At 38.6% G+C, this 23,324-nt stretch overlaps 1 protein-coding gene across 3 annotated transcripts in view; it reads left to right on the top strand.

The window, feature by feature from the left end:
* The window catches only part of NTNG1 (netrin G1), a 262,932-nt gene that overhangs the window by 1,088 nt on the left and 238,520 nt on the right, over positions 1-23,324 (top strand). For all 3 annotated transcript variants that reach the window (XM_043520971.1, XM_043520969.1, XM_043520974.1), the window contains exon 2: positions 1,110-1,151. The gene's annotated coding sequence lies outside the window, so the exon portion shown is untranslated. The remainder of the gene's footprint in view (positions 1-1,109; positions 1,152-23,324) is intronic.

Raw genomic sequence — 23,324 nt, 5'->3', positions numbered from 1 at the left:
CAAAGAAACCCACTTAGATAAGGCATGCCATGTCCTTCCAATGGTGAAGGAGAAGGCATATCTATCAGACTTCGGTTCCTGGGGCAAGATCTCTTCTCCCACCATCTCCTCAGCAATTTATACTGAAAGAAGCACAAATCCAGGAAAGAAAGAAAAAGAAAAACTAAACCTCTAATTCAGCCCGTTGGTTGGCCTGGGACACATTCATCTTCTCAGGATCAGGGCCTGGACTTGGAAGTTTGTTGCAGTATTATTTTAGGAAAGGCCACAATCTACCTTTCCAGATGCATTCATACCTAATATTGTATCCTCTGCCTCCCTTAAGTTCTTTTCTGAACTTAATGCTGATGATGGAGAAATTGGATTTGGACACTTCAATTTACAGTTTCTTTAGCTTTTGTTAATAATAACATTTGGTGTGTGAAAGGCAAAATACACCTTTATTAACTGTGGCATATAATGTAGTGTTGTGTAATATAACATATATAAAAAGAAAAAAGCTTATAAATAGCCTGAATATAAAGTGTTACCATGGTGAAAGTTGTCCCTCCCATTGTAAAATTAAAAAAAAAGTAAAAAAAAAAAAAAAAAAAAAAAAAGTTTAAATGATTTATTTCTGCCACAGTTGACGTGAACATTTAAACCAAACCAAACTAAACCCTTCCCCTCTGTTTCAAGATTATCTCAGACTTATGCAATGCAAACTATTCGTATATTTTATACAATAACTAATTTGTATTCAATTTTAATTTATGGTCCCAATCCTGTAGTCTGATCCCCGCAAGCATGGAGTTTTCACTGATTTTGACATGGCTCTAAACAGGTCCAAGTTCCCCTTGTGCACATCAATTGCAAAATTGAATCCTCTGGCCCCAGACCAGCAACTCTCCTATCCACCACTAACCCATCTGCACCCATGTGGAGTAGCTTGCAGGACTGGGGCCTATATTTACCCCAAAGGTCTTTCATTTCAGATTGGGGGAGGGGTGTGTGTGTGTATATATATATATATATATATGCATGAAACCCATTTACACCTGTTCCCAAGTCTTTTACATTCTGGAATATATTCATCCCACCAATACTACTGCAAATCTTTTGTTTTTCAGATGCCTTGTTTTGCAAAACCTCAAAGTTTTGGAGGGAAAGAGGTAAGCAAGTTTGTTTTTGTTGTTTTCCCAGCATTTAGTAGTAGTATATGTATGAATATCACATATATAAATATATACATGCTGTCACTCGCATGCTTCATGGGAACAAATGAGATCCTGCCAGTCATAAAGTTATCTTGGTGAGCTAAATTTTAATTAAATGCTGGAAAACGAATAGATATGAAATCACTAAACATAAAAGCACTCTCCTCTTGAAATAGTCATATGTGGAAACTGCTTCATTCAGAATAGTGTCTTGCGAGTGTCCGCTATATAGCAGGATAAGGGAATTTAAGGGATAGGCAAAAATAAAGGAATAGATATTGAAATTTATACCACCATATTAGTTTCATTCAGCAACAGTATATACTCTAGAAGTGATCAGCATGTACATATCCTTCAATTACATGGTGAGTATTCTATACATTCATAAGAGAAAACGGCAATAGAAAAGAATGTTAAATTCACTTTAGAAATTATACACTCAACCTGTCTATAGACTTGTGATATTTTTGGAACATTGTAATGGAAATTATTTTGAACATGTACAATGCACCTAGAAAAATTGCTTAGGAACAGTTTCCTGCTTATGACCCTCTGCTGGTGAGGCATTATTTTAGTTAATAATTTCTGCTTAGAAGTAAAATTGGCATTAATTTTAATATACTAATAAGCAAAAGATAATTTTCTTCCAATTTTAGTATTGGCATTACTTTCCCTATATAATTCTTATATCTGCAAGAGTCTAAGTTTGGCATGCTCCAGATTTGAGCCTAAGAACTATCTGTTTGGTCATGGCTTTGTTTGTTTTACTAGTACATCAGTTTAATAGCCAAGGCTGGCCTTAGGAAAGAATGAAAACTTGTATTTTGGAACCCCAGGCCCCCGTTGCCTCCCTGGGCTCCCCACCACCACCACTTTGTCCCGAGCTCCCTTGCACCCCAGGTCTGCCCTGCTTCTTGACCATGACTCCCCCTCCCTCCCCAATCACGGTACCCTGGGTGGTCACCCATGTCGCCCACCTGTAAGGCTAGCCCTGTTAATAGCTACTAAGTCTTTATTTTGAATGCTTTTGTTTCATTGGTGTTATTAAATCTATAGTTTAAAGAGCTTGTTTCATTGTTAATGACTGCTTTTAATGATATAAATAAGCCATGTGCCCACGGGATGGGGCACTATTATACAGGTCTGAAATATCAGAATGAGGCTGTCATCAAGCAGTTCTGCTTGACATACTTTTAATCCTTAGATTTAAAACAGTTTTTCTTCAAAACACTCACTAGCATGATTTTGGATTAAATCAAACTTGCTTTCAGTAGCACATAATCAAAACTTCATAATTCAAATTAGTGAAATCTCTATATCTGGTGAAATGTTCTGGCTGCCATGCTTGTGGATGAAATCTGTTTTCTGCAAAAATATGGAATTTCCAGCTGTGCAGTTCCAGTTGTTTCCATGGTTTGTTCCCCAGAGTTTCAGTTTTCGTGTCTTCTTCAGGGGAAGCTGCCTTTAATATTGTAATTCACTGAATAATGTGTGTGTGTGTTGAAATTCCCTCCAGTGGATAGGACCAGAACTGCTCAATTATGTGATAGGCCCTGTGCAGCTAGGGGCCTGTGCTGCTGGAGCAGGAGGGTCTGCATTCTAATGCCATTGTCCCTGGGAAATTCCAAAATGGCCACACTGTATAGATTTCAGAGTAGCAGCCATGTTAGTCTGTATCCGCAAAAAGAAAAGGAGTACTTGTGGCACCTGAGAGACTAACAAATCTATTTGAGCATAAGCTTTCGTGAGCTACAGCTGTAGTCTCTAAAGTGCCATACTGTATAGAGTGAGCCATGATGACCTACTTGGCCACTTATTTCTTACACTGTCCTCCTCCTTTTTTAGATTTAGTAAATTATTCTCCTTTTCTGTTCTGGCCTCAATACAGGTAACTCTCAACCTTTGCTGCAACTTTCAACAGTCATACAGCTTCTATTTGCCTTGCATTACTAATAATCACTCCAATGAGGCTGCAGCTAATTTCTAGCGATACTTTGACATGAAGATAAATGGTCTGACTTCTGAGTATTTTATGGAAAGTAGAAAATTAATGACTACAATATTGAAAATCCTTTTATACTGAACTAAAGGAAGTCTCATTTGATCCTTTTATCATCTAGAATATGCAAATAGCTGCATTAAATACAGTTGCAATCACTTTTGTTCTCATGGGTCTGTATTCTTATATTTTATTGCAACAAGAAATATAGCTATTGCCATCGAAAGAACAGGGACTAGTAATTCACAAAAGTCTACCTTTCTTTAGCACCCCCCTTTATGTACTCAACAGCTTTCTTTCTCCTGTGAGCCTGTCATATCTGTGTGTCAGTACTTAGTAATATAACGCCACTCAGCTGCAGTATAATTGCTCATAAGATGCAATGAAGAGTTCTTGCTGAGGAGAGGTTTTATTTATTGACTTATTTGAGGAGATTACAACTGAATAAGACAAGAGCCATGCAGACTAATAGGTCAAAATAAAAGAAGGGAGAAATTGTTTACTTAACATTAATGTAAGTATAAAGTAAGACTTGAAAATAAAATAATTGGGATTTTAGTACTCATGCAACTATTAAAGATCAACATACTAAAATTGAAAAATGTATTTAGAAGAAGCATTGAGAACTGAGAGTGGGTCCTGATCATTCTTACAGTGTAATGCAAACCCACTGACAAAGCCCTCATTAAGTATATTGTAAAATAAAAATGGTGAATACCTCGTTAATAGCACATCAGTAATGTTTATCCGTTTCGGGTGTAGGAAGCTTGGGAAAGAGGTTACTGCAGTTATTCATTAAGCGCACAGTAATAATATGAGGTATACCAAACTTTATACTAAAAATTGTAGACAGAATTAGTAGTGGCCAAGTCCCTCTGTTTCAACTCAATATGAATTTAGTCAAGAGGGGCAGGCAGACCTGCACTAGGCAGCTTGCCAGGAGACAAGGTAATTGCCTGATGGTTTGGTCCAGCTGGTTGGAGTGCAGTTGCACTCCCAGCCCAACATGTTCACATTGAATGAAGTGGTTGCCTCCGGCTGCTGCTGCTGCTGCTGCTGCTCACAAGTTCTGACTGAGGGCACTCTTCAATAGTACTAACTAATGGCCATCACCCTACATTGCAGCCCAGACCTCTCAGCCAGCCATGGCAGCCCTGCACTGCTGTTAGCAGTGTCCCTTCTCCAGGAGTTAACAGAAGTTGAGAATGAGAGAGTGCAACTCCCTCTCACCTGTGCTAAAAGCAGAGGGAAGATACCTCTGATCTCTGTGGCTTTAGAAGAGCTCACCTCCCCAAGAGCTCTCCTTTTTTTTTTTTTTTTTTTACATCTTCAGTGGGTGGGGAAATGAGGATTCATTAGGGGGAGATCCTGGAGTAGGGGCAGCAGAAGGTGTTTGGCTGGAGACTTTATGGACCAGCGACATCAATGTAACAACACCAGGGACTAAAATTCCAGTGTAGACAAAGACCAAAATTCCAAAGCTAAACTGAACCCTTATGCTCTGCAAATGTATAAAAATAAGGGAACTTTAAATGTCCTGATGCAATATAAACTGTATTCTCCAAGATTAAAAGATTTGTTTAAACAACTATATGCCTTTTTAGAAAGCAATGAATACAGAACCATGCAAAACAAGCGCATGCAAAGCTTACATTTTGAAAGCCTCCTGCCATGAGTGTGTGCTCTATTAGCAGGAATCATGCCATAGAGGAGTTTATCTTGACCTTTGTCCTTCTTGATAATTTATTCATCAAGATGCTGATTGTTTCCTACAATTCAGCTTTAAGATGGCTTGTAGTAGTCATTAAGAGTCATGTCTCGAGCATTCAGAAATATGGATGCCATGATCTTCCTTGGCTAACTGCACAATAGGCTGAGTCTTGAAGAAATCTTATGCTGTTCACTTGTTCTGTGTTGTAGTGTCAGGAACCTGGTGATTAATCCATTTTTCATCCACTGCTACTGTAACCAATACAATTTGCTTCTCATAACTGTAATCTGTTCTGTTTTCGTCCTGCACTTTGTCAATTAAACCACCCATGTGGATACCTTTTTCAGGCAATTCTTTTTCTACTGAGCCATGCCTAGTACCACATATGCTAATTATACTGATCCATTTCCCAATATAAAATATTCAGTGATGCTGTACTCTATGTTAATAATGATTACTAGAGATCAGAACTAGCAGCATCCAGAAGTGATACATTCATACTCAAATTCAGTGACCACCTCACTCCTTGTCAGGGGATATGAAGAACAGATTCATCAAGAACAATGGCCATATGTTTACAGATGTTTCTTGGTAATCATGCTTCCACAGTCAGAAATGTGCTGATAAATTGATGCTTGATTTTTTTTTGTTAATTTCCATAGCACAAAACATGCTTATAATAAATCTTTAGCAAATAACTGTGGTTCTCCCAAACCATCTAACTCAAAGGGAGGACACAGGAGCCATATGCAACTATCATTTTGAGAATGTATTCATGGTACATTGGAAAATATTGTGATCAAAAAGAGTATTAAATTATCTGAGAAATGCAGAGGAGCTTGAGAAGAATATTGGATACACGACACATCAGAAAAGGACTTACCAGCTTCTTACGATTAAACATGAGGAGGCTAACAACAGGGTATTTTCAATACAAGATCCCTTGACTCAGGGACCTGCATGCTTGCCATTCACCTGGATTTTCAACTTTCAAGTCATGCTGCAGAGCTTATCTATTCTCACAGGCTTCTCCAAAGGGGTAGGGTAAATGAATTAATAAGAAGGACTTCATTTTAGTGGGTTTAGAGAGTCTTTATTGTGGATGACAATACTACTATATTTCTTCATATTTGTTTTTCATCATAATCTCTCTACATATAGAGTAGATGGGTGCAGTCAAACAGTGCACTTACGCATATGCTTAACTCTCAGCACTTGTGTAGTCCCATTAAAGCTACTTGTCTGCGTAAAGTTAAGAAATTCCTTAAATGCTTTGCCATATTGAAGTCTGAGAGAGACAAGAAAAGGTGTCCAGGAGATTCAGAATGATGGGTGGTTAACTCATATTTTATAGAAAATAACCTTTTTTTATCACCTCAGGTTTGTAAATAATTAAAAATAACTAGAGGATCCCACATTCATATGGAAATATTGTATGTGGATCTAAAATTAGGAGTTTCATTTGTAATGAGTGACAGTTGAGTAGGATGACCAGGCAGTGTGGCTTTCAGGAATGCATCCTAATTTGAAGTGGCTGCCACAATGTCCCAGCAGATTATGTCAAATGAAGATTTTGTCCCAGTTTTAGTATGACTGCTTGGCTGGCCCAGCCTGCCACTGACTGGCTGTCCTGTTTCACTCTCTTTCCCCTTCCAGTGGATCTGCCTTTCACCTCTTCCTTTATTTATAGGAGCTCAATGGGAGTCAGGTGCATAAAAACATTTGAGGATCTGGGCTGCAGGCCCCAGATGCCTCTGTGCTGCTCCCAAACATTCAGTTAGCCATGATCTCTGATGAACTGAGTGAGCAGGTGGAAGGGTGTATTTTAAATCTGAAAATACCCAGATGGTAAGAGACTGTCCCACAGCAAGGAACATCTGTAGCAATGAAATCAGTGTCACTATTGATGGATTTTAAAAGGGAATTGAGGGAGAGAGGAATAGAGGAATATTGGGTCAGCTGGAAAGAAAGGCCCAATTATTCAAAGGGCCTTCTAATTGTGCTGCTGGAAGTTGTGAGGTGTACAGTGCTCTGAATATGCTACACATGCAAAATGTTCAGGTACACAAATAGGTAGCCCTGCTGAAAATCAAACTCCTGAGCTATCAAAGTATTGCATCAAAAGCTATATTAGCTAGGGGCCCAAACAACAGGTGGTTTGCACAGCTTAAGGATCACCCTTTTAATCTACTTAAAGAATGAAACAAAAAAGCTAGAAAGGACTCTTACAGATTTAAGATCTCAAGGCTCATCAGCTGAGATGCGATTATAAGAGAGCTAATCAGTTTAACCACAAAGTAGCTGATACTATATTTTCTTTGGAAAGCTCCTCAACTAACTCTCGTAGTCTCTCTCTTTCTATTCCCCATCCTTCTCCCCCCACGTACAAACACTGTAGCCAGAAGAGTTCATTTTAACTGGAGGAGAGGCGGTATATTTAGAATGTTTCCTACATCCTGACCATATGTCAATTTAATACCATAATAACCTTAAAAATCTGAAGTAAGAGCTCTCTGAGAATTCATCATCATTCTCATTTGCATTTATGCTCATCTTACTGCTCTGTTCAGTTTCAAATGAAAAATATTTCCAGAGCAGGCAGTGCCATGGAAGCTGCTGAAATTGGCTCCACACCTGGTTGTTAATTCAGTCAGAAATCAGCCAGCCCATGCAAGATGTGTATAGTGTCTATACTGTGCCAAGCCAAGGGAGTGCAAATATGTTCTCCTCCCATGGTGTACAGTCCAGAATTCCCCAGAAGCTTTGATCTCCTGCCAGAGAGAGGGGTAGCTCTTCTTCATAAGCCTGGATGGACTCATTTAAATTAAAACTTGAAAAATCAAAGCAAACTAAAGCTGTGGAACGCTATTAGCTAAAATGATTGTCTATAGAATTTTATTTTATTGGTCTTATTCAGAGTGATTTTCAGTAATGGTGAAAAGATAATACTTGATTGTCTGGAAGGTGTGTATGGCAAGTGCAAAAATGGTAGAAGCTTCCTTTGTAAAGCTATCCGTGTCCCCTACCTGTCCTACTTGTGCCTCACTCCTGAACTGGAGGGATCAAATCTAAGGGCAAGAGGATAGTTAAGTCATCGTTCCCATTCAATCCTTTTCCTTTCTTCTGAGACTAGCAGGGGTGTTGGTGCCAATAATGGTAGCTGGTTTTATCAGCTGGGCACCCGTCAACGAGGAACCTATTCTTTTCACATAAAGGTCAGCAATCAGCTATCACATAGTACTAATTTTCTATCACTACTCAGACGGGAAGGCTTCCAACCTGCCACTTAGAAGTTAAAAGCTCCCTTAGCAATTGCTTGAGCAGTCCACTCCTCCTGTTTTAAAATATTTTTATACTTTAAAGCCTGTTGCCCCTTTAAAGTTTTTACCTGAACAATGAATGACGTGAGGCTCCCTGGTATCATGTAGAAAATCATTTAATGTTCAAAATGTGTGCATGAAGTACTAAGTCCCTTTAAAAATAGTCCTCATCTGTAATTTTGATAAGAATTGGATTAGGCAGTTCAAGGTATACATAAACTCACTAGGCCAAATTCAGAGTTGACATGAGGGTAATGTAATTTAACACTAAGACCCTCACACTTAGACCCTGATAGAACTGTTCACAGTGTGTCCATTTACTCACAGGTCGGAAATCTAAGCTGGTTTAATTTCTATACTAAGGCACTGGAAGCTGTAAGGTAAAGTAGGTGAGCTCATTTTCACTTACTCATGGATTCACAAATTTTAAATCCCAAAGGGACCATTAGATTATCTAGTCTGACCTCCTGTATAACACAAGCCATAGAATGTCAGTGTTACTCCTGTGTTGAGCCCAGTAACTTCTATTTACCTAAAACATATCTTCCAGGTAGGCAGCCAGTTCAAAAAGCTCAAAAAGACTTCAAGAGATGAAGAATCCACCACTTCCCTGTGTAGTTTGTTCCAATGGCTAAACACACCCACTGTTCAAATAGTGATGCCTTATTTTTCATTTGAATTTGTCTGGCTTTTACTTCCACCCACTGATTCTTGTTATACGTTTCTTTGGTTGGTTAAAGAGTCCTTTACTGGTACTTTCTCTTCCTAAAGGCACTTATACACCATAATCAAATACCTAATTCTCACACCTTTCTATTAACTGCTTTTTGATGTACTTCTCTTTTGTGGTCTTTCTACACCAATATAAACTCAGTGAGCTAAATTCAGAGGGAATCTGTAAGAAGGCAGTGTAAGTTACAGGATACATTGATAAGTGACTGTGAGTCTAAGTAAATGGAGCCTAAAGGGAACCTTAAATTGATGTAACACACACATTGGGGTAGGCGAGGGCAAAAAATGGTATAAACTATACCAGCTTAGATTTCCTCAACATATTGTCTTCACTTAGCTCTGAATTTGGTTCATTGTTTGCAACTGGGAGTGGATTCCTTTGTTTATTTCTTTCCAGCAGATATCACTGTTTGGTTAACTGTGCAAATAGTGAATCATCAGGACCAGTTTAAGTAAATCTGGGGAACCCTGCAGACTCATTCAGAGGTAATCTTAGGTTCCACATGCAATATTCTCTCAAATATCTGCTCCAATATCCTGTGGTAAGGCTGCTAGAAAGGTTCAACACCACAATTTGTGTTGGTGGAAATAGACAGTGGGCTTTAATGTTTCATTACCCTGCACATTTTGTGGCCCTTAATGCAAGTGCAAAGTGGGTGTAAAAACACTACCAAATCAGAATGGCAGCAGTTTACATCCGCTGTGCATTGGTATAAATGACTAAGGTTCAGGACAGTGGAGAATCAGGAGCATTTTCATCAGAATTTGTATATGTGTTTTTGGAGGATTAGGGGAATAGTTGATGGAGATTTCCAGTCAAACTATTAGAAGTTGACCTTTGTTTGAAGCAGCTCTGTAAATCAAATACAGAAATAACTATTTTAAAAGATAGCATTTGCTGGCAGTTATTCTTTTTTGAGAAAAGAGTAGGATGCTGTAAATATACCACTGCAATTATACTAGTTCATGGCCTACCGAATCAAGAAAAGTTAAGTCAGCTCCTCAGGTTCATGGTTTCACCCTTCATATGCCTTGATCTAGCTCCACCTGCTATGCACTTCTGAGAACAGCTTGTCACTCTCAGTAATATCTCTGTCTGCATTGTCTTATGGATTCTTAAACTTGTCCTACTATTTATAAGGTGATTTACAACCAATATTTCATTGGCCTCAATTCAGGAAAGTACTTAAGCATGTGCTGAAGGAGATCCTTGTTCAGGAAAACAATTCAACATGTGCTATTGATTTCAATGGGACATAAGCATGTGCTTAAGTGTCTTCCTGAATAGGGATGCTTTCATGAGTTAGGGCCTGAGTCAAGGTTCATAACATATGCCTCTGCCAATCGTATGTCTCTAACGTGCTCATACTTCTCTATAGCTGAGGACAAACCTGACATTCATGCAGGGTACAGACCACTCAACTTGTGATCTCAAAGCAATTTTATTGAATTGAAAACACTTTCAACATCAAGCCCTCCTCCTAAGGTCACTGGGAAATGAGAAGACACTCAAGGGATGGAGCAGTGCAGACCCTGTTATTTAAGGGCAGAGATTTTGTATTTTCACCATCTGTTTCCATGTTTCACTTTAATGTCAGTTAAGAACACCCCTTTGAAATGACAAAAATCTTTACTTTGCTCTCTACTGCACTCTTCCTGGTGGATAATAATTCTAAGAAATGAAAGTTATAAAAAAAAATCTTATCATCCATTTCAATAGCCTTTCCAAACTCCTATTGACTTTGATGGTGGTTCACTGCATGGAGAAAATGCAGAATCCAGCCCTAAACAGGTAGCCAGAATCATCTTAAAATTACAATTATTTTTCTCTGGGTTGTTTAAAAATAAGACATAAGATAAGCTGTATCTACAGCCCTTATTGGAAAACAAAATCAATGCCTATCTAAAAATGTACAACATTATAGAAATTGCTAGAAGTGAACCAAAATCCAAATCCTAAACTACCTCTCCTTAATATACACTGTTCTGTAGATTGCCTGCCTGTCAAGTTGGGAAGCATTTCAGATACGGATGCAGCCAGTGCATATGTTGGCTTTCTAAAGAAAGCTTGTCAGCCCCACATTTAAGGGTCTGTTTTCCACGTCTACCTTCACAGACTAACCTCTCTTTGCTCTCTGCAGTACAGTTAGCAACTGAGGTCCCAATCCTCACCTGTAGCTGAAGAGTACACAGTGCAACTCAGGAGCAGGACACAGAAGGTCATTTTAAGCCATTTTTGCACTATGCTGATCCTGAGCTGCCCAGTACTGGGCAGTCCCTTGCTGTAAATTAGTTACCATGGGTGAAATCCTGACCTCATTGAAGTCAATGGAATTTTTGCCATTGATTTTAGCAGGGCCAGGATTTTACCCCATAAATCTAGTTATCCAAAACTGAATTTCATAATTGCCAATCTGAAAAGCCCAATCTAGATTCAGGGGCACTATCTAATGTATCAACATTCCGGTCTTGTGTAAATGACCTTATCACAGAAATCTAAAGTTGCACCTCCACACGTGTTACCATATGTGGGCTAGGGCTACCTCCAGTGATGTTACAGGGCTCATATCCACATGCTTGGAGAGAGAGAGAGAGAGAGAGAGAGAGAGAGAGAGATGGATGGGGTGTATGTTCCTTGAATGACTAACATTAGGAGCTGAGGTGTAATCCTGGCTCCATTGAAGTGAATGGGTATTTTGCTGTTGACTTCAGTGAAGCCAGAATTTCACCCCACATCTTCAACTGGAGTAAAGCAGTATAGCTCCACTGACATCACTGGAAAGTTGCTGATTTATACCAGCTGATTTACACCAGCTCAGGATCTGGTCTAATCTTTCATCTTTGCCCCCATTTTTCTGGTGATGTGGGGATGCATTACAAAAATATCTGTACTAATTACACTCTACTTTTGTCTTTATCATGCACTGATGAGTTGTTGGTAACTCATGTGAGCTGATTACTGACACTGCCAACCCTTGGGTCCTGTAAAGGATCACACTTTTTTTAATGAACATCTGTAGTCCTTTTTCTTGCAAAGATAGTCCTGGAAATGTAATCTGATTGCTAATAATAAAAGGAATAGGCAGCTGGGCTCCACGCTGCAGCAGAAGACTGTATAAGTGTGTACACACAAATTATTTTGGATGAGTCTGTTAAGGGAGTTGCAGCGGGAGAAGTGATCTCTCAGGTAACTAGAGGCATACGCATAGATGACTTAGAATATGAAAACAGAAATCTTGAATTGGAATTTGTCCAATGGGGAGCCAGTGCAGTGAGCAGAGCACAAGGGTGATGTGGTTGATGACAGTCTGTGTTACTAAGCAGGTAGGTGGTTGTGTTTTGTAGCAGTTGGATCACTTTCAGGGTGTTTTGGCTTGATTTCTAGATATGAATTGTAATAATCAAAGCTGGAAGTCTTGATTGTATGGATCACCATGGCTAGATCAGTTTTAAAAAAATGGGGCACAATCATCTGGTCAGTTGCAAATAAAAATGGGTGTGTTTTTAAAAATAACAGGTGACAGGATATAGGTGTTGGATTATCCCCATCACACAAGATATGTGTCCTGATATATGGGAATAAGGCCCATACTCATCTGCAGGGGAACCAAAGAGTTAAATTACAATAGTCTCCTCTTAAATGAAATACTTTGTTAAAGGAATAAACCAGGAAAGAATCAATTTTTATTGCTTGATCATGCTTCTAAACTGATTGCTACTGTAATAAAATTAGGGATTCCATTTCATTTAAAGCAAGGATAGTAATTTTATTTACTTTTTTCAGTCACATCCCCACACAAGCGCGCACAGAGCAATCAGCTGCTGTACTTGTTAGTTTGCTGATTAAATACTTTGTCACTTAACTCTGAACTAATTAAAGAGAATTGAAGCTGCTGTGTGTCAGCCAACATGGTATTAACTTTAACCGCGATTCCCATGTGTTACTCTTCCACTGCCTGCAGATTTTTCTTTCTTTTTTTCAACTAAATATGTTTACTAACAAACACAGCCTAAGTTGGCTGGGTTGTGGGTTTCTCTGGTTAGTAGTTTTCTTGGCTTTATTAAATAAGCAGTAATTCCAGGTATGATCTAACACCTAGCTATGGTATTTCTAAGACATGCATCTCCTTGTGAGCTGGGCACCAGAGAGTCTAATGTACTAATATAATTACTGATTGCAAGGACTGATTCAACCAATGCCTGTGTTGTTTTACAACTGGTCTCCCATCTCTTTTTGGATGAATTTCCTCCTGGATATCTGGCACTTTGGATCCATTGATATAATAATTTATTATTTGTATTGCAATACCCTGCTAAAAGTTCCGATCAGGATCAGTGCCCCTTTGTGCTGTGGACTGCGCACACACAGAGCAAAAAAGATGGGGCCTTGCTCCAAGTAGCTTACAAATTCTTTGTTTTAGGGGCTCTCCTTTCCTATGTATCACAAGCATGTGAAGAAATGAATATATTCTACATGCTGAATACACTGAATTGTTTCTGAAATTATTTCTCCTGTAGGCCTCACTCCACACCAAATGTCATAGACAGTCAAGCATAAATTTGCTGCAAGAGTCTTATGAATGTATTCTGCTCGATCAGATAATTACACTTGGTTCATCTTCAGGTGATCTCCAAGGGTCTGAAGATTCATTCGTGCATCTGTTTTTATAGAATGTATGGTCCCAAGTAATTTTTAAAAACATCCTTCAGGTGATGTTCACATTATGAACAGCTAAAACTTCAGGAGACAATCCTTGCAGGGTGTGCACTTCTTCCCAAAATCTCAGTAATAGGCGTAATTACTAGTAAATAACAAAACACATTAAAAAAACAAGATAACCCTCATTATGAAATGATAGTGTATCAAAGCCATAAAATACTGATGGTGTATTAAAAAGCAGAGTATATTCCAGGCATTCCTACTTATTTAATAAAAGTTTTAGGGGAAGTGGGTGACTCTGGATATTGGTAATTGGATAGCCTCTAGCCATCCATTCAGATCTAGCCAAAGGCTTGTTTCCATTAAAGTCTATGCCAAAACTTGCATTGACTTCAGAGGCCTAAAAACACCCCCCAGGTTGATAGTGAAGGTCATTATCCTTTAATGGTCATGGTCAGAGAAATTACTATGATGACAAATGAGTTGCCCAATACAACTCAGATTTGAATAGATCAGTGTCCCCATCATTAACATGCTAGCACAAATGGTAACAATTGACATCTTTGTAAGCAGTCTGAGCAGAGAGCTTGATAAGGAAGTTTTAAACACCCTCTCCTCCTAGAGCTGGACCTCTAGGTAAGGGTGGAGGCAAATTTTAAATTCAGATATAATTAAATAGGTCTCAGTCCAGTCTGTAGTTTGACACCCACAACTAATCATGTCCACAATTTTGTGCCCACAAAATGTATAGTGTTGTCAACTTACAACTTTATTGCAAGTCTTAGTTATATTTGGTGTTTCTGTTAAAGTCCCAGCTTCTGGAATCATGTGAATAAGTGAAAAAAAATTTTTCTTACTAAGTTTCTTGTCTTGGCTGTAAAGAAATGCTCAAAAATGTGAATCCCCAAAGCTCAAAAACTAGAAGGCAAGTAAAAGGAACTCAAAATCTATTATATTTAAAATATCCGGATTTTTAAGACAGACTCATGAATTTGGTGGCTTGAATTATGAACTTTGAATGTTTAGAGTTAGCAGTACTATTGCAAATGGAAAATTGTTGGCTGTTTGCTTTGTTTTTTTAAAGTGGCCCAATAATGCCAAATTTATGCTAAAAATATAGAGTTTTCCTCTGCCCAAACCAAATCAAATACAATATATTCATAAAGGCAAAGTAGATTGTTTAGCGAAATAGGTATGTATCTGTGCAATTTAGGAGACTGATGTAGTGTGCTTACAGAGATGCTAATTTAGATTGATGTAATGAGTAGTATTCTCTGTACAAGTTTCACTGTCACATTTTTCAGAATGTGACCAAAAAAGTGATGCAGAACATTAGAACTCCTTTGCCATGTATTACTGAAGGAGTTAATGTGCTTTTTGTCATGTCACCTCTTGCAACACTATAATTAAGGCTGTGTCAGCCTTTCTACTATAAACTGGAATTTGCAGGCGTTTATGACTTGACCATAAAAATTCACTCTAGGCTGAAAATTGGCATATGAAGTCTGAGCACAAGAGCTTGATTTTTGTAGAAGAAAATAATTTCAGCTGTTTTTCAAGTTATCAAACTTGCTATTTTTAAGCTTTTCCTTTTGCGCGCATAACTCAAATCCAACCTGTTTTAGACAAGTAAATGTTGTTTTGTTCTTTATGTAGATTAATTACTTTGCATATTTTAACGCCAATCTTTTATTTTAAAGTTATGCTTGCAAGGCAATTTTTGATGACTGTACTTTTTGCATGTATTATAAGATTAAACAAGCCTACAAAAACTCGGAAGCTCAAAATTAAGGCTACCAGTCATGCCATAGAGTTTATTCTGTAGCCAAACCTAGGAAACTCTCAAATAAGATACCCCAAAATTGATGCTCCCACAATCACTAATCATTTTCAAAACTCTTTGTCCCTGTTTCTTAGAAAAATAATGAGAAGGGTGTAAATAGATTTTTTTTTTTGAGACTTAAAATATAAGAAAAAACTACCTAAGACCAGTGTTAACACAGATGGGGTTAGGGTGGCACTACCTGGCCCCAATAGACAAGGAGTTAACTCCTGTTTCCCTTTCCTCTCTCCTTATGAAAGGTGTACAAGGGAGGGAGAATAAAAAGAGCTGCTGGATAGTCTTGGGGGAGAAAGTGGGATTCTTTAGCTGACTTGTAGGACTGAGTGGATCCCCAAACTGCAAAGTTTGTTGTTTCTTACTCTTTTTGTCAGTGTACCTTGTTTAGAATGTATAGGTTCTCTCTCCTGCTGAACAGACCTTGCTGCCTGTTTTTCATTTCTGCTCAGTCATTCCTCCAGCTTACAGAGCCATCTCTTGTTTTTGTTGGAGCCCTGTGCAAAATAATCAGTGCAGAGCCACACCCACCTCCTACCCATGTCACCCCCAATTTCCATGGCCTGTGCGCACTCACCTGTGTGCATGGCCTTCAGCTCTTTTTGAAGCTCTGCAGGTTGGAAAGTGGATGAGAGGAGACAGACAGAACACAAGGAAATTTAATATTTCACAGAAGTTTTCTCTATCATTTTATTCTTTGTCTCCTCTCCGGTTTCCATTCCCCTCATGATCTTTTATCATTTCTCCTTATGTTCTTTGTCTGAGACTGCAAGCTCCTTGGACTTGTCTGTAAAGTGCCATGGACATGTATATGAATAATGCACCATGCATGCTATATAAATGCAGTTTGGCAGAAAGGTATGCACACTGCATAAACTATGCAGGCTGTGTAATAATGCTGGGTGAGGTATATGTAAAATGACATTCCTAAGCTACTTCGGAGCATCAGTGCAGGACATTACACAGACCAGGACAGCCAATGCCAATACTATGCCATTGGGGCAGGGCAATATAACAAAATATTTTTAGGGAGAAAAATACAAGAGACACTCTCAACTACAGGGGGTACAAGAAAAGCTAAATTCATCATCTAATTTGAACTGAATTAACTGATGTGGTTAGCACAGGACCTGTGACTGGGTCCATCAGGACACAACTCAGCAAGGTGCTGTGGGCTGTAGCTGAATCGCTCTACTCTGTCTGGCCGAGGCATTGACCATCTGCTTGTCCCTACTAGTAGCCATTTCACAAACATCAGTAATACATGTTACACAAAAGCCTGTTGGGTGCACAAGCCAACTGGCTGGCATGCAAACAGGCAAAGATGGAAAAAAAGATGAGGGAGATGAAGGAGAAGGTGGCTTTGAGCTATCTTTCTGCCTCCCTCAATCCTAGGGTCCCAAGGGCCACATCACTAAATTAGGTAGCAATGCACTAGCTCTGAATTGGCAGAGCTACAGGCTCTCCAGTCCATCCCCTCCTGTCCCCAGTGATGCTCCAAATGTGGAGTGTGAGGAGTAAATGGCATAGAGCTGGATACACTGTCTTTACACTGTCTGCTGATCAGGTGCATAAATTGATCCTCAATGACCCTTTTAGGCCAGTGCTTTCAGTGTTCGACACTGGATAAAGGGCTGAAAATTGAGCCAACCATGTTTAACTAGGATGAAAGTTACTAAAACCAGATTCATGTGCAGAAGACTAGAGAATGTCTGACATCTGTTGCAAAGCAGGATTAATTAGATATTACTTCAAATGATTATTCCTGGCCCATTCCCATGTGAGCAGTTGGTAAATGCACTGTTCTAATCAGGTTTTTTGGATCAAGATATTTTGTTATACTCATGCAGTCTATTAAGACTTTTATTAGTTTAAGACTTTTATTAGTTACTTCAGACTATATTTGTTTCAGTTACAGACTGTATCACAACCTCCTAAATAGCACTTATATTCCATGCAGAAGAATGACATTTTAAAAAAATATTAAGACTGAAAAGTGAAGCATTTTAAAATTAAAAAAAGACAGAATTGGTGCTACCCTAATTTGGCCCCCTTGTGTGTATACGTTATGATGCAGTCTTAAATTACATAATCTCATGCTATTTTTTCCCCACTGGACCCCTGCCTCATTCAGTGCACAGTATAGCTGGTGCTCAGGGAATGAGACAGATGTTCAATATTTCTTTCTATCCTCATCAGTCAGTGTGTGGTCCCATACCTTATTAGTTGCACACATCCAAAACATGCATAGAATAAGGGATTTTTAATTCTTCATGGGCTTTTCTATGGAGCTCTTTACTGAAGGATCCGAGTGCCTCATACTAACAGTAATGAACATATCTGCAGAGTACCTTTGAGATAGAAAGGTGTTATCATCCTCATTTCTCAGAAGGGTACTGAGACACAGGAAAACTAGAGACCAGCTTTGCAAAAACATTCCCCTGACTTTTGGTGCTACAATAATTGGGTAGTGAATTGAAACACCTAATTTTTCAGAGGTGCTGAGCATCCATAGCTTGTATGGACTTCATTTGGAGTTGAGTGCTCAGTACTTCTGAAACTCAAACCCTCAATGTCTCAAGCTGGGCATCCAGAAAATAAGACACATACAAACAGAAGTTACAAACTTTGGCTGAAATGACTTACACGCTTTCTATGTGATGTTGGGCAACAAAGCCAGGAGAAGATCCTAGATCACATTTATCCTAGTCCTGAGCTGTATCCCTTTCTCTTTGTGTAGCTCCCACCTTATTCACTACACACCCATGCCTTATTCACCATTCATCCTCTGCACTGAGTAGCACAGGGGGTTCTGTGGAATAATATGTGAACATGTAATTAAAGATTATATTATAACACATGCACGCACACAAGTAGACAGAATCAAGGTTGCTTGGCCTGCCTTAATCTGGCATTTCCTAATTTCTGTAACCTTTATAATAATCTTTTCGTGTAGTATTTTCGTATGTAAGTTTCAAGGATATATTTTTAAGAGAAAATGGAGAAAAAAGCCCAGTTACATCATATGACCATATATGCTAGGCATTGACTTTTTGAGGCCACAACCATTCCTAACCACCGGCATCTCCTGTGGGGAAGAGATTTCCCCCTTTTCTTCTCCAAAAGTCAGTGGCAATGTTGAATTTTTAGGGTTCAGATATAGACCCCCGTGCAGAGCCAGGAGCTACCTCCCAGCCACACCGTCGCTGGCTGTCCCCCATTCTGGCTTCTTAGAAGGGACCCAGAGAGAGTAATACAGTTCTTCTAACTACGATTTTGTGAATGGGCAAGTGCAGATCAGAGGACAGTGTGACAGAGAGCATTATCCATCTTGTTTCATGCTCCTCCGACTCCCAAACCACCCCCAAATCCACTTGGAGTGGCAGCCATGTTAACGCCAATTGGAGAGGCTTCTGTATGAAGTGGGCACAATACTGCTGAAGTAGCACTCCCCTATTCTGCACAGAACAAAGAGATCCTCACATATAGGGCTCTTTTGCATCATGGGTCTACCTGGGATGCTCTCAGGCCAACATTAACAATTTAAGGCCATAGTCATTAAAAAGTAAATATATCCAGCTTCTGTGCTGTGTGAGCCCGTGCTACAGAAAATGGGACTTGAGGGCTGTGCTGTGGGCAATTCTGGTATATTTTTCTCAATAAATGCAACCTATGTCCATGACATTATGGATAGCCAATGACTTGTACTGCTAAACTTTGGGCAAAATTCTGTCCTGATCTCCAGATGAGTCCGTGGGATCAGTGATGTAACTGATATCCAAGTGGTTGCCTGGGCATAACTGAAGGAAGAAATTGGCTCAGTGATTCTTAAATTATAACAAACTATGGGTAAAGTATTATTCTAGTTCTCAGTAGTTCCTTACTTATATCATAGATCTATACTCCAAACTACAGGATCAAGTCTTTTAGAGTTAATTGCTCTAAGTTGTTTCAGTCCTGCTCCAATAAAATGAGGGAAATTGTCATTTACACCAATGGCGGTAAGATTTAGGCTTATATGTACTGCACTGTATAGTTACAGTTAAGGTAAACAGTATTTAGACTGAGCTTTTTGGGGCAAAGAGAGTCTTTTTGTCCTGGATTTGTACAGTGCCTACTGCAGTGGGGCCCTGGTTCCTGACTGGGATTCTTAGACACTATTTCAGCACAAATAAATAATGAGGATGATGATACAATGATGCTCAAATATTTTCTATACCAAAAACATCATAGCTGATCAAAATGTATGTCCCTTTGGGCATCAGATATAAAACAAAGTGCCTTGAACATGAGTGATTTTTCTCTGCCAACTTCCTATAGTTATTTAATCCCTCTAAATCTTCCTGCCCTGGTATCTTTGGTATCGTCACTGCCACTGTGAAGATTTACTCTGACTACGTTTTGCATGTCTCTTAGAAGAAATGATACCCTGAGCTACCCATTTTTCAGGCGCTTAATATGCATGTCATCTAGCATTTTTTAAGACAGTTACTTTGACCATTTCAGTTTATTGTGTAAAATATGGGAAGTATCACTTATTTAAAAAGATTATATTTAACACAGAGAAATTGCATTCATATACAGTTAAGGTTGTGACAAGCCATGAAATGTGTAAAATTACAAATAGTGCAAAACTGACTTATTAGTCAATGGGGTAAATGTTTCAAAGTTCATGATACCTTTGCTTCTCTCCCAGGTGACTTATCAGCTCTGAAATCAAAGTAGTCTAAACAGTTGGTATTTTGCCTTGCCATAGGTAAAAGATTTATTTCTTTTTACTCTTTATGGAAAATTATCTTCAACTGTATTGTAATGCTGCGCAAGTATCAAGTTTATTCTTAGCAGCAAGTCTCTCAAGTCATGTTGTGAAAGTAATTGTAACTAAGGGAGTATAAAATGTATTATTAGTAATAATAACGTCTTACATTTATACAGAGCCTTTCATCCAGAAGGATTCTAAACCTTTTTTGCAAACCATTGGCAACATTTTGCTCTTATATCCTTAAGGTAGCTCTCAGCTCCAGTATTCTGCTGTTACTGTATGTGCAGAGCTTGTGTTGAGAATAATGGGAGTTAAGTACATGCAGAGAAAGCAGAAAATTGAAAGTAAGATTCTTTGTGTGAGTTGGAGATAAGATTTTTGACTACCTCTTCTCCACAGGAACTGCTTTACCCGCCATTATACATATCTCCTGCAGGCTTTGGGGAGAATTTCTCAAGCCCTTAGAGCTGTCTCCAAAATCTTGTGACTGTTGGTGTTTCTGTGACTAGCATATTGTGGATAGCATACAGTCTTGCTGTGGGTGGGTGTTGTAATCATGAAGATGACATTAAAGTAGACTAGAGGAAAAAGAGAGCTGAGTCCTGTCCAGACAAGCCTAAAGAGGATAATTCCTACCATTGACTAGATTCCCTTAAAGGGGATATATTGTGTGGAGGGGGGTTAATTTTGAAAATAACCTGCTTTTGAGTCCGTTATTTTTCCTGTGGCAGATAGAAATCTGGGCATAATAATGTAGGCAGCAATCCTGGTGGTAGGATCACTCAGAAGCAATATATCAGGCTTTCAAGTTTTCCATTGTACACAGGTATATCCAAACTTATCTCCAAGGTGGAATGTGGTGACTATATCTTGGCACAAAGCAATAGTACATGACCATTTAAGACAAAATATGAAAGTACTATATTCTATTAAAATTCCCCCAGTAGTTTCAGGCAGGGTTTTGTAATTATCTAAATGGATTTTTCTGAGGAAGCACCCCCACGTTAAAAAAGTGCTATGAAATCTTTATTAAACTATAATGGTCTATGACCTCAGTTTTATTTCTCTTCCAAAACATGGTACATCCAGCAGCAGCACCAGATTGGGACATTGATTCAACATTGATTTAAAAGAGAGAGTGACACCTGCTGAATCAACAGGACCACTTTCTGCAGTACCTTCTGTTTTCCGTAGGTCTTTCCCATCCGAGTCCTGACTAGGACTGACCCTACATAGCTTGTATAACATCTGATCAGATTACTTGCTGCCATACCATCTCAGGCTGTGATGTCTTCAACATGAATTTTAGTTAAGAAAATGTTTTGTGTATTTCCAGTTGTGGTTTTTTATCAAATTCATTCAGCTCTTCAATGGACAGGTCTTATAAGTGTCATCCCTAAACAGGATTTCAGGTTTCAGTCCACTCCCCCGCACACAGCCAGGTGCTCCCTTAAGTCTGTGAAAGATTTTGAAAAAACATTTATAATAGCAGAGAACTGGGACATAAAAGTGTTAAATCTCTGGATGAAGGAGGACAGAAGAGGCCATCAGATCTAACTCAGTCAAATAAGTGTTCTGAGTAGGCTAAGAGGAGTCCCCTGGAGCAGAATAAAAAGGACAGAGAAAAAACACACTATTCGGTGGAGTGGGGGAGTGGAAGGGGAGAGAAATAAGATAATTTTGAACTGACAAATGACAATGAAAAGCAAGGGAAATGTGCATGTGCGTTGTGACATTTCATCAGCAATACAGCTGACATTATCTTGAGGAAGTGGCTAGGCTTTTGTACTAGAAGATGCATATTTTCCGTACCTGTGGTTTTCACTCATTCATTCGGGTTTCTAGCTGAAAACAAATGATTTGACCACAATAGGCTTTCAAGAGAAAAAGTAACCTTCATTGTGAGGATGCAAATTTGTATGGACAACATCAAAGCAAGAGTTCCAGTAAAGACCATTTTGCTCAAAACCATTTGGTATATTTTCATTTATTTTTCTAGTTTAAAACATCACTAGTAAATTCATATAAAATCAGTATGTTGACTTTGGATCCAAAGTGAATGGCTTCATTTTAACCTAAGCCTTGGACCCCTGCTAAACACAACCTTATTAATACCTATTTTGACTAGAGATGAAACTTAACTACAAAACTAATTAATCTGCAGATTTAGAGGAACATTCAGATCTGGGGCTTAAATCTCCTCTGCCTTATACCATTTTTAACATCAGTGTAACTTGAATGAAGTTATTTCTGATTTACCCTGGCACAACTAGTAGGAGAGTCAGGCTCTTGGCATTTGACTCAGATCCATTTATAAAACTTGGCCCAGACCACTAAGCTGGAGATCCCACTCCCGATTCCCTGGTGTTTTGGCCCCACTTCTGGTGTCCATCTCCTTTTCTAATTTTGACTGAAGGAATGTCTACCAACAAATTAAATTAAATGTGCACGTACTGTACTTACATTTATTGTACCACAACAGAGTATAGTATGCTGTGACAAAGCAAATATGTGCATTACTGGGGGTAACTAAAATGTAAGATGGTTTTCAGAGTCAGTAAGTTCTGAAGAAACATCTCCCATCTCATCCTATATTTATTCAGCAATGTTTCATGCTAATATACAACACATCAATAAAACAATACAAAATATGTATATTCCTTAAAATCTGCACAAACTCTAAATGAGTGCAGTGCAAACAAAGTACAGTTTGGTGGTACAAAGTATTTCTTATGGGATCTGACTATATATAAAATAACTTATTTTCTATAATTCACTTTCCTTTTGAACAATTTATAGTGTATAAGGAGAAAAGTATACTCATTCCACATAAGGCTATAATTCCTTGTAGGGATTCTAGTAAGAGCACAAACAATGATAGTGAAGCTCAAGAGATTTGTTCATATCACCAGAATTTCAAGATGAAATTACACCCATAATATATGTGCATATTGGGAGAAGATAAATTGTGGGTACGTCGTTTAAAAACTATTCCTGTCCTTCACTAATTGGTCTCTTGTCCTCCTCTTCTCCCTATTCTGTAAACCCTAAACAATAAACTGTCACAATGAATCTATCTTTTTGCTAAATTAAAATTCTTTGGAATT

Source organism: Chelonia mydas, chromosome 8 (assembly GCF_015237465.2).
Source record: "Chelonia mydas isolate rCheMyd1 chromosome 8, rCheMyd1.pri.v2, whole genome shotgun sequence".
Classification (NCBI taxonomy): Eukaryota; Metazoa; Chordata; order Testudines; family Cheloniidae; genus Chelonia; species Chelonia mydas.
This window is presented reverse-complemented; position numbering and strand designations above follow the sequence as displayed.